Below are 13159 nucleotides of genomic sequence, written 5' to 3' on the forward strand. Positions count from 1 at the left end.
TATTTAGTCATATCATAACTGTTGACCTTGGTCCTTAGTTTTTGATATTTATAAAACAATGGATAATACTAATATTTCTTCAAGAAATGCTTTCAGTTATGAAGCAAATTAGATTCAAAGATCAAGTGCAATTGAAAGGGACAAAGGCTGCTGAAAGCTGTCGGACGCTTGTGAAGTCAGGATCGGACGTCCGATACTCATTGCGCAACTTCGGACGCATGAAGAACTCCATCACCGGACGTTCGAAAAAATTAAGACATTCCACCTAACTCACTGATCTCTTTCGGACGCAAGCATCGGATGTCCGATAGGATCCTTCAAATTCGACGAAAGCTGTCGGACGCTCACAAAGACAACACCGGATGTCCGAAAGAATTGAAGAAAATCTCTTAAATTCACTGCCTGCTGTCGAATGCAAAAAACAGGACTATCGGACGTCCGACACTCCCAACGGCTAGTTGACTGTTCAGCTACTTTCTATCCGTTGGAAGCATTAATGAAGCACTTTCTTGGTCTCCTATAAATAGAGCATGGGCAGATATTTCAAATAACTTTTGCACACTAAAGATACAAAAGATCTAGAGTAGTTTTAGTGAGAAAACACTCTCCAAGGAAGATTTGTAGTCTTATTGGTGTGAGGTTCATTGTAAGCTTTTCATTTGTGAGTGAATACTTCATGAGTGTAGCTCTGTGAGGGTTGTCCTGAGGGATAGTAAAACTTCCTGACTTGACCGAGTGGAGTTTGGGGTAAGGAGGAGGTGAACCTTCCTTTGTACACAAGAGTGATTGTAATTCATCAACTTGAAGAAGCTTGTTTGAATTAATCTACAAGCTCAAGAGGAGTTGGGTAGTTAATTGGTTTGCAACTCTTTCCTTTTTATTTACTTATTGTTACGTTTGTGATCTTTACATTGCTTATCTCTTCTACTTCTCTCAAGTGATTTTGTTCATTCATTAATTGATTCATTGTGTGATCACTTAGAAAAGAGGGTAAATTTCATATTGAGTAAAAAGTGCTCATAACTTAATTAGGTTTTTAATCAACCCAATTCACCCCTTCTTAAGTTGTCTTCGATCCTTACAATAACAAAATCTTTTAACATTTGAATGGATGCAACCATAATTATATCACGTAGATTTTGAAAGTTATTACCTATCATATACCAGCCCTACTTAAATATACTAATCCTACCTAATATAAACATAAGATATCTATAATATACCACTTAAAATTAAAAACATATTTACAAATCTTGAAAGGAAACAACAAAACTTTAATGCAATAGCATTTTAATTTCAATTTAAATATGTAAATGCATCACTTAAACTTGGAAAGTTTCTATCTATCATATGGTATTGATAATCTTACCTGAGATAATTAATATACTTTTATCATATTTCCTTGGAAAAATTACAAATCTGACAATTACAACATGAATATTCTTATTTTACATTAAGGTAATTTCAATATGCAAATATTATGAAAAATAGAAACAATATAACATAAATGCTTACAATTTGATAGTTATGATTCACAATTCTCTTAGGAAATAAAGTACATTACATTAACGAATTTATCATTTTGCTCTTTACTTTTTTTTTTATCACATTTCGTGATTCAAGAGTTTTAACATATCAATATCTATTCTTTGTATATAAGAAAAGAAATTTTCATACTAAAGATTCAAATGATACTCTGAACTCTCATTAATTTCCTAATTGAAATAAACTAATTATGATTTTCTCATATTCAATAATATGTCTTTCTTTTTAGTTTTTTCGTTCAATGAATGTTTCAAATTTTGGTCCTAAGCTTTCATTATCACTTCACAAAATGAATGAAAATTACAAATTACATCTAAAATATTTTTTCCCAAACAACTAGTGTTCAATTTTATTAATCCGCTTAGTTGTAATAGAATTTTCAAAAGCATATGTTTATATTCTTTTCTTCCAATTCAAAATGCATCACAAGAGTAAAATAAAATTATGTGCTTGGAATACCTCTCCTTAGCTATAAATAAAGCTATCTCTAAAAAGAGATGGAAGCCTCTATCCTTTGGTTCCAACACCCCCCACCCCCCTTTTATCTCACTACATTTTTGCAGATGATATCACCTTGTTTGTTGAAGCAAATCCTGAATCCATCCTTTCCACCAAAACATCCTGGAAGATTTTTCCCTTTGATCTAGTTTATCAATCAATCGTCAGAAATCCAAAATTATCTTTTCCCCTAACACCCCTCTCCCCACTCTTAGACACTCTATAGTCAACCAATTGTGCTTTACTAAAACTCTAGAGTTTGGAAAATACCTTGGATTCCCGACTTCTGGGGACAGGGTTGGTAGAAACCAGTTAAACTTCATTTTAGACAAGGTTAAAAAACACTCACAGGATGGAAGGCTAGCCTACTCAATCTTGCCGGAAGGAAAGGCATAATCCAGCAATCTACTACTGCCATTCCCGTCTTCTACTCGCAATGCACCACTCTCCCTACCTCCCTCTATAATGATAGTGATAAGGAACAAAGAAACTTCCTTTGGGGCTCTACTTCTCAAAAGAGGAAGCTTCACCTAGTCTCCTGGGACAACATTACCGAACCTAAGGACCTGGGAGGATTGGGAGTCAAGCAAACTACCTTAATTAATAAGGCTTCAATGGGTAAATTTTGTTGGCAGCTTTATATAGAAACCCAGAAGCCTTGGACACAAATTATCTCCCGCAAGTACCTACCTAACCTCCACTCTACTGCACTCCTTGATTGGAATCCTATTAGACGTAGAGGTTCTGTAAACTTCAAATATATTCAAAAAGGCCTTCCCTTGTTTAAAGCTGGCAACTCCAAAGTCATCAGAAGTGGAGCAAATGCATCTTTTTGGCATGACAAATGGCTTCCTCAAGGTACCCTCAGATCCTTTATCCAAGGGCCCTCGACTTTGGAAGACCACTCCATGCCTGTAAAGGATCTATTTAATTCCCTTGATGGCTGGAATTTGGAAGCCTTGTCTATGGTGCTTCCCTAAGATTTAAGCCAAAAGATTTCTGCCATTCCTTGGTAGAATTACAACCCCACTCCCGATACCACTAAATGGGGGCCTTCCCTCAATGGTAGCTTCCTCTTCAAGTCAGCTTACTCCCTACCTTTTCTCCAAAAATACTCAGACCAACCCTCTCACAAGAAGTCAAATCTCTCTTGGATTTGGTCGCTGCACATCCCCACAAAAATTAAACACTTTCTTTGGCTGTTAGCTCAACAGAAAATTCCCACCAAACAACACCACTTCTACCATCATATCATCCCTGACACCTCTTGCCCTTTTTGTAACCATTTCTCAGAAGATGCTAATCATGTGGTGTGAGGATGTCCAAGAGCCTTAGAGTTCTAGGATAAGATCCAGCCACCCTTCCTTCATCACCTCTGGCAACCTTTTAACACTTGGCTCTTACAGAGTTGTAGAGATTCCTCTCCTTCCCCCTACGGCTCCATACCTTGGAACGTTATCCTTGCCTTAGCTTGTTGGGTCTTGTGGAACAATAGAAACAAACTTTTGTTTGAACCCACTAAAGCATGGAAATTCCCTCACATTCTGGCTTTAAATCTTGCTCTCAAATTCCTCACAATTGGTCCAAGCTTCTCTCCCGTTCCCCTATCCAAAAGCCAAGTTCTCATTGGATGGACTCCACCACCCAGAGGATGGTTTAAACTGAATTCTAACGGCTCCTGCTCGCGCAACCCTGGCCTAGGAGGATACGGGACCCTTATAAGAGACTATCTTGGTACTTGGATCAAAGGGTTGATTCGGAAGCTCGGCCACACCAACAATCTGACTGCAGAATGTTGGGCCATCAGAGATGGACTCAAAATTGCAAGATCATTGATTATCCAAAATTTGATTGTTGAATGCGACTGTGAAGTTGTCCTTAACATGCTTAACACTACAATCCCTGACACTCATGACCTTACCCCTATTTTGAATGATTGCAGGTACCTTCTTTCTGATTTCCAGCAAGTGCAAGTAAAGCACATCTATAGAGAGGCAAGCAGAGGAGCAGATGCGCTAGCAAAATTGGGTGGAAAGCTTTTGTGTCCCTTTTCACTTCTAGATTCCTGTCCTCCTAGCTTAGGAACCATTTTGTCTGTTGATTTGAGGGGAGCCTGCTTCCTAGATACATTGCTAAGTTGTAACCTTTTCCAATTTATTTTATGCAAGTCTTACTTTACCCAAAAAAAAAAAAAATGGGGCCATGCTAGCTTGAACCCAACTGTTTAGCCCTAAATCATGGTTAGTAAACCTTATGTTTAATAGGGCTTGATAGAGTTTGGACCTAAATAATAAGTCTAAATTAAATGTGAACTAAGTCTAGACTTTAATAGATTCAAGCCAAACTAAGGACTGGCCCGTGTATATATATGTGTGGGTGTGTGTGTATGTATGTATGTATAGGATTAACTTTTTATACACTGGCAGTGTAGTAAATTTTTTAGGTATGGATGTATGTTACATGTACATAATTTGAATTTCAAATTTGAATTCATGGGATGTGACATAATCTAGACCTATTAGTATAAAGAAGATTATACACTGACAGCGTTTAAAAAAGTGCGTGTATATATACACACTCACATAGATATACATACATATATATGTACATGTATATACATATGCATAGACATATACACACACTTATGTATGTATGTGTGTATATATATAATTGTACATTAAATTATATATAATATATAATTATACACATTATAACATAATATATTAATGATTTATATATGAATTAATGATAATTCATAAATAATAAGTATATATCATATATAATTTTCTACATAATTATGTGTTTGAACCAAGCCCAATTTGCACTTGAATTCGTATTAAGGTATGAGCTAAAATTGAACCTTCTAACTTTGACCCAAAAGCCCAAAAGTTCTATTCACTTTTTCAGCTGAGCTTGACCTTGGCAAAGCTTGCTCATGAAGCCCAATTTTTTTCTACAAATATTAACATATATATAATATTATATTAACATTTGATATTACAAGAATTAATTACAAAAAGGGGCTACTACCCTTATTTCCTTCTTTGCTATATCTAGCAGCCATACTGGGAAATCACATTCCCATTCTATATTTTGAACTAGCTTTACAGCAAATTGCGCTAGTGAATGGCTCTATTCATTTTCTGATCTAGACACAAAAGAAAAGTTACAATATTCAAAATCTTGTTTTAAGTCCTGAATGTCTTCCAGGACAGTTTCAATGTTACTATCATAACCATTGCTTGTGAAAATCTGGTCCACTTTTAGTTTGCAGTTCGTGTGAACCTCTATTTTGGTGCACCCTGCATCTTTGGCCATCAATAATGCATTTCTCACAGCTAGTGCTTCCTCCTTGTTTGCTTCTCCCTTTTTCTGGTTTACTATCCCCTTTGTCCTTACTATCTTCCCAGTCCAGTTTCTTGCTATTATTCCCTGTCCAGTCCTTACCAATCTTGCAGATATGTGAGCGTCCGTATTTAGCCTTATCACTCCTCCCTTATGTGGCTCTCTTCTGACTTCTTGTCATTTGTTGCTCAACTGTTGGGACAGTGTCTTCTTTGATATATATATATATATATGATACCAATTGAGACGCCTCGATATTAAATATCCTTGGTGGCTCGGGTGGGTTTTTCTACCGGAAACATGGTTCGCAGTCGCGAATCGCGGCCGCGTCGCGGTCTCGGTTGTTCCACATCTGTCTCGGCATATCGGTTGAATATCGGGTGATACACACATTATAGTTTATAAAAATTTCCAAAAAATCTGAAAAAATTACTAAAAATAGAAAATACCATTAAAAACACAATTATCAAATTAAATTTACTAAATACCTACTATATATTACCTAAAATTATCAAATTTACCTTTTTCTAATTAATTTACCTAAAATCATTTTAACCAACATAATTGAGATACATGAAAATAAATAAATTATATTTATGATCATTAAAATGTATCCAAATAATCACTATATATTTTCTAACTAAAATTTAGATAAGAGACTACTAATACAAATTAATCATATACTTAATAATATGTAAAAATTGTCAAAATGCATTACATAAATTTACAAATATCTAAATATCACATCTGAATACTAAATTTAAAAAATTAAAATTGATAAGTTATTTTGAAAGAAGATGCGGACTTGAACTTGGGCCAAACTTGAAATTTAAGTGCTTCTAATTTTTCCTTTTATTTTTTCCCTTTCTCTGGGTCTAGTACAAAAGCCCCGCTTCTCCACCAAATATGTGACAGTTGCCGCAACGTGGAATTAGAGAGTGAAACCTGGCAAAGTGGGAGCCTGGTGTCTTTGGGATTATTAAATGGGTGCCGCTCTCTCAAAGCTCTGTCATTAGGCTCCTTTCATATGCTGAAACATCTCCGTGTAAACTTACTGCCAAAGAATTGAGATGCTCTCGATTCCTCTGAGTGAGATTGGGAATCAAACTATCAAAGTAGCAATCTGACTTCACTAGTGTTGTTCCTCTCAGATTTAGTCGTCCCTTTCTTCGTTTCTTTTTCTCAATTTCCCTTTCACCCTTTTCAATTTCCTCTCAGATTTAGCCGTCCCTTAGCTTGGTAATTTCCCTTTCACAGCCGGATTGAAGACCCCTTCGCCCAATACAAATGACGAAGAAATTGAAGCTTCAGCTCCAGATTAGCCAGCCGTCACCTTCATTCTTTCTTTCGCTTTCGCTTTCCCTCTGTTGTCTCATTCCCTCTGCCGTCACCCTCTGTTTTCCTCCTCTCCTTCCTTCACAGGAAGGACGATGAAGAAAGAACTCGCTTCTCCAAATAACCATGGTCACCAAAAGAACTCGCTTCTCCAAATAAATTGTGACCCTCGTTCTTTCTTTTCCCTTTTCCTTTCTCTCTGTTTTCTCCTTCCCTCTCTGCTAATCTGAAGATATTCCCTCTCTGCAAAAGGCACCCAGAAATTGACGGTATGTTTCTCCCCTTATCTTCCCTTTCCCCTAAATCTTGTCTTTGTGGCTGAAAAAGAAAACAAGAAAGCATGGGAAATTGGACAATATCCGAGTCGAATCCGAGAATTTGACCGATATCTTTCTACACGGTTCTAACTCGGACAATATCGACTGATTCGGAGCGATTCACATCGGATATGGTATAATCGGCATTTCGGGTATCGGTATCGGAACGGTAGGGACTGTTCCGGTTATGACTCGGCCGAGTCATCTCGGACACGACTCGGGCGAGTTGGCGAACCATGACCGGAAATGATAGATATATGTACATAATGGAAAAGCTTGTGAATGATATGAGGTTTTGTGCCATAGGATCCTTTTATTGGGCATTGGATTAAATGTTTGCCAAGAACTGAGTTTCTGATCTGGAATTGTCATACGTACCCTTCAAATCTGCTAGGAATCTCTGTAAAAGAGAAGTTAATTTTGCATTTTAACCATTCCATTTTCATTCTAAACTTTCTATTCTTTCTCCCTAAATATTGACTTTCAGTATCAGAGCTTCACCTAGTTGATAAAGCTCTGTGCCTTTTTTACAAGTTATATTCACACAGGCACTGTGGCTACATGTTTTAAACTTTTTTTTTTCTCTAGCAGAAGATGGATGACATTTACAAAGTGAGGTGGCAAAGAGATGGAACCCAGGATCTCTAATACATATAGATAGAGTTGATCCAATTTTTGGCAGCAACAATTTGGCGTCTTTATGGGAATCAAGTCTCACATTTTGACCTATCTGACAAAGAGCACCCACCAAGACACCAATCACTAGGAACACTAAGAACATTTAGACTACCAATAGGAATCAAGCTGTGGGCGTGGTGCAAACTTACGAGAAAAGGAACAATTAGTATATCTTTGGACCTCCACATCCAATCTTTTGAGGTGCAAAATAATAAGCAGCCACTATTTTTAGGACAGGTGTACCTTTCTACCCAGCATATTGGTTGATGTCTATTTAAAGGGATAATTTAGGAAACCTCCCCTGAGTTTTTTGATAATATCACTCAGCTCCCCTGAAGTTTTTAAAATCTCATGTACCTCCTTTGAATTAACATTTCTTGCAACATTTTTACCCCTTTGGAGGAAATACAAGAAAGAAAAAACTTTTGTTCCAATACTACCCTTATGTTATCCTACTTATGGAATTTATAACAACAATAAAAAAATAAGATAAAGTTAAATTTTTATAGAGTAAATCTTATAGACATTGATAGTGTATATATTTTCGTGGTTGGATCCATGCCACATATGCGAAAGTTAGAGTTCAAATTCAAAAATTTTGCATAATTGTCATTTATCCAATATTGACAGTGTATACACTATCAGTATAGGAAAGATAAATCCATTTATATAAGGTGTAAATTTCTAGACGTAAATTATTTATTTTAGTTGTATTGGAACAAAAGACAAATTTTAAACTTAAAAAATTCACACATATGAAGAGATTATTTTGGTTTTCAATACAATTTAAACTGCACTATGAATTAAAACATATTTCTCCAAAAAATATTTTCACTTCCTTAATTTTAACCGTGCACAAAATTTTTTAAGGTGTTAATTACTCTCTAAAATCCTTCTAAGTGGTTGATATTGATTAGATTTAATTTATCCACATCCTTTTCTATCCCACCATGACCCCAATGTAAAGAAATATGGACCAATATTAGGTAGCAATTTATTTTTTAATTTACATTTTTTGCTTTTAAAATTTTATTTTGTTTTGACTTTTTGGTTAAATAGTTATTAGGAGCAAGGGTAATGTTGTCAATTTATAACTTTTGATAGGAATATTTAGTCTTGTCAAGTTGACAAAGGAGGTAAGTGAGATTTTAAAAACTTGAGGGAAGCTGAGTGATATTATGACAAACTTTAGGGGAGGTTTCTGAAATTATCCCATATTTAAATTGTACAAATACTAGATTCCAAATAAACATATAAGCACATAACCAAATAAAGGCATAAGATAAACAAGTAAACACCGTATTGCACTATAACAATTTAATCACAGTTCAATTCAAGGATACGGGTGGCTTTCAAAAGCCAAATCCACTTGAGCTTGATCATACATGAATCCGTTGACTCTTCGTCAACGTTTGCATTTAAAGAATACAATGTCCGTAGAACACCACTTTCTCCAATTTTCGTCCACCAGTCAACCCCCTTACCGGGTCTGAACACCACAAACAATAAGTAGGTAATACTCGAGTATACCAATTTTCATTTTTTAGTAAATAGTCCTCAGAATTTATCGGTTTTCTCGACCAAACCCTTGCTGGTACGATACAACCGACTCACCTATGAGGTTGGGTACCCAAACAGTAGCAATAGTTGATGGAGTATCACCCAAACAACTCATGCACAATCACATATAGAGAAATCACATCTCATAATAACAGTATACAGAGCCTCAGTGGAATCGAGGGAGGTCGAGTTTGATAAAGTACACGCTCGCCTCAATTTTTATCAAAACAATGTTTCGCTCAAACAGTCGCAAATTAAGTATTCAGATATTTCACATAGACAGTTATCAGGCAGTGGAACACTCACCTGTCAAGCAATGCAGTGGTCAAATGTCAAGTCCTTTGGTTACAATCACCTCCGTTTCCCAATCCTAGGGCAACGAGTGAAATTGTTAACAATCTAGGTTCATTTCCAACCCAAATGTGCATTCATTAGGTGACCAAGTGAGTGGTTAAATCTACTCAATTCACCATGCAAGTTAGGCCTAAAATGCAGTAGAAGGTAATAAGAAAACAAGTTTGACAAGTGTAAGAAAGTTAGGCAAAAGAAAATTTCCATTCAAGTTCAAAGTCTTCTTCGTGGGTAAAACAGTCGCGCCCATGCAGTCTCGGGAAAACGACCATATCTCACTAGAGGAAGGTCAGAATCAGGTGCTGTTAGTGGTGTTGGAAACTAGACTCGAAGGGATTTCCAATGGTACCAAATGCGCACTCTAGTTCGTCTACTATCAATACCAGTGATCTAGGGAAATCGACTGATTTTTCGATTCTGATCAGCCCTAAAACCCTAGCAAAGTTACACTAGTTCTTGATGCTAACTTCACTTTTTTGGCTCAAATTCATCCAATTCAATCTTCTATGGTTCATATACAGGGGAGCAAGTTATCTAGTACCATTGGAGCTCAAAATGCAATTCACATAAATGATTAAAAGAGTCAAAACAAGCTAGCCACCAAAAGAAACCAAAATAGTCCATTTCTTACCCAAAAACAACCACGTGTCTTGCTTAATTTCCATATAAACTCACACCAAACCTTAAACCAATGTTTATTCAAGTTTCTTAGGCTTAAATAAGGTGAAAATGAACCACAAAATCAAGGAGAAACCTCTCCTATAAAACCAGTCAGCCAAGAGCAAACAAAACAGTCCACTAATTCACTTATCTCACCAACCTTCATCCTTTCATTGTAATTGACTTAACATCATACCAAGTGTTATCCTTAACTCAAAAAGGGTCCAAAACATGTAAATACATGAAGCAAAGCTATGAACAAAGCTCAAGCAATTCATCAGACACATGGTATGCAAACCAACCAACCCTACTACCACTTGTTTAGTTCAAGAATTTTAACCACAACCAATATCCATTTGACTCCTAGTTTGCCATCAAAACTTCAAATACTTGATATAGTACAAGAAAGCTAGGATTTAAGGTTCACATACCTCTCTTATGTGAAGCTTGAAGCACCAAAACAAACCACCAAAACCAAAGCTCTAGGCTTGAAACACACTCTAGGGTTGAAGGTGATTCACTCACTAACTCAAGCTCTTTCTCTTTTGGTTTTTGCTCAAGATCAAACTAGGGTTTTAAAACAAGAAGATGGAGTTTTCTTCCTTCCCTTAGAAGCTTCAAGAGGTTCGTCCATAAGGAGGATAAAATGGGGCAAAGTTGGTTTAAATTTCCTCTAATCCTTTGGTCAAACAAGGTGGATGGCTAGGGTTTGGCCACTTGTGTGGCAGCCCCACCTCCCCCTAAGGCGAACCAAAGGGTTCGGCGGACCGCCTGCCCAGCTCTCGCCGGGACTCAGTCGTTCACTTCAGTCCTCAATTAAAATCGAAATAAAACATAGGAATAAGTATAACGACAATCCAAAGTTTAACGCAAAACTTATGTACATTAGAGTACAAATATCGAATATACAAAGGTTCTCAATTCTTCATACATCCAACCCGTGCCAAGCACTAGGGCGAGAACCATTACAAAAGAAAACCAAGAAACTAGTCTAGGCTAGTCGATCCAAAACTCCCGTCCTGGCTCGCCTTCCCTGTTAAGGAAAACAAAACTAAAGGGATGAGCTAAAAGCTCAGTGAGGTTCCGAACACATAACCAAACAATCAATCCAATACATTAAACATAGAGTATCAATAATTCAAGAAACATTTACAATGGAAAGCGATAATAACACATTCATTAAAAGGATACGGGCTCACAGGGAGCCATGCTTTCGTTCGTTCATTCGTTCTCCTGACATTTCCCCTTATTCCTCCAATTGTTTGAAAATGCATTTTTGTAAGTAAAACCCTCGTTCATTCGTTCGTTTCATTTCATTCACCCCCTCCTGGACGTTGGCCAGGCTCCACCAACTTACAAGGTAATACTCGAGTATGCCAACGTTCACACCCAGGGTCACCATATCGCCCGACCGAGTCCGCTTCTGGCTCGAGTCGATCGGTAACGAAGGGCAGGGCCCAATTCAGCCAAACGGCTTATATTCATGCGCAACTAGCATTTAATCATTTAATCATTGAAAATTTCACATTTATTTAGGTCGAGTGCGATAAAGTACACACTCGCCTAGAAAACTAGTTTTAACAATCATTGAAAGCACTTAACACATTATCAATCAATAATAACAAGCCAATAAGTCAAGAAAATATAACAAACAAGGAACACTCACCTATTTAAGCAAAATAATGTCCAAGGTATCCTCCCGGATAACACTCTCAATCGCCAAGAAACCCTAATAATAGCCATGAGAAAATATTACAGTTAAACCCCTCTAAAGTTTAAGGGAACCCAAGAAAATCCGAATAACTACTAGTACAAAATATAAGTATAGTTTTGGAAGTGAAAAGAGTACATTTAAACCAAAGGCTATGAGTAAAATATTTGTAAAACTTATGCTTGCTCGTAAAACTTTGAAATCTCCATTTAAGTCGAAGAGACAAAGAAAACGTATTCCGAGCAGTCATTATTTTATTTCTCAAGGGTATAAGTTCGGCCAAGCCCTTACTTATATACCTCGGTAAAAGAAGGTGCAAACATCCTAGATGGTTCAAGTGATATTCACTCTTAACCCTTACTCAAGTTGCAAGTATAGTTCTCCAGTTCTCGAGCATAAATTTGGGTAGCACGCCCTTTGTGTTTACCTAATTTTCCAGCCATTTATGGCTTCATTATTTTCCTCAGCCAATCCCAAAGTTATACACAATATAAATTCATCACAATAGCCATTCAATAGGCTCAAAGTCATATGAGTACAAAATCAAGTTAACAACATATGCGGAAATGAGCTTTAGTAAAAGACAGATTTGACGGGTTTTGCGTAACGGACACATCCGAAGCTACGCTTATCGGATTGGGATGTAATTTATACCGTTTCGAGGCTAAGACAGAGGGATACAATTTTGATGAAGACCACTTAGTCCAAATTCCAGTGTAACCTAGTCAAATTCCCAATTCCCAGAATCAAGTTCCAACTAATCGGCTAATTAACTATACTACCTTTAAATGGCCATATCGCAGGCTAACAAAGTCCATTTAAGGCGTTGTTGGAGGCGTTGAAAAGCTAAGACAAATCCCTACAACTTTCATGAAGACCACTCAGTCCAGTTCTCACCCTAACTAGGTCAAACTTACCAAAACAACTCCAGATTTTCCAGTTCGAAATTCACTGCAGAAATTAACTAGCAGTCCTGCTTTATTCACTCATATCTCAGCACACACAACTCCAATTCAGGTAATTCCAAATCCATTTGAAAGCTAAGATATAAGGGTATAATTCTTAAGAAGACATCATCAACCAATTCGGTAATATTCCTGGTCAAACTAACCACTTACAGAGGCTGATTTTCATTTTCGGACAGAAACAGGGCAGCAGG

The sequence above is a fragment of the Coffea eugenioides genome, chromosome 10, assembly GCF_003713205.1.
Source record: "Coffea eugenioides isolate CCC68of chromosome 10, Ceug_1.0, whole genome shotgun sequence".
Taxonomy (NCBI): Eukaryota; Viridiplantae; Streptophyta; class Magnoliopsida; order Gentianales; family Rubiaceae; genus Coffea; species Coffea eugenioides.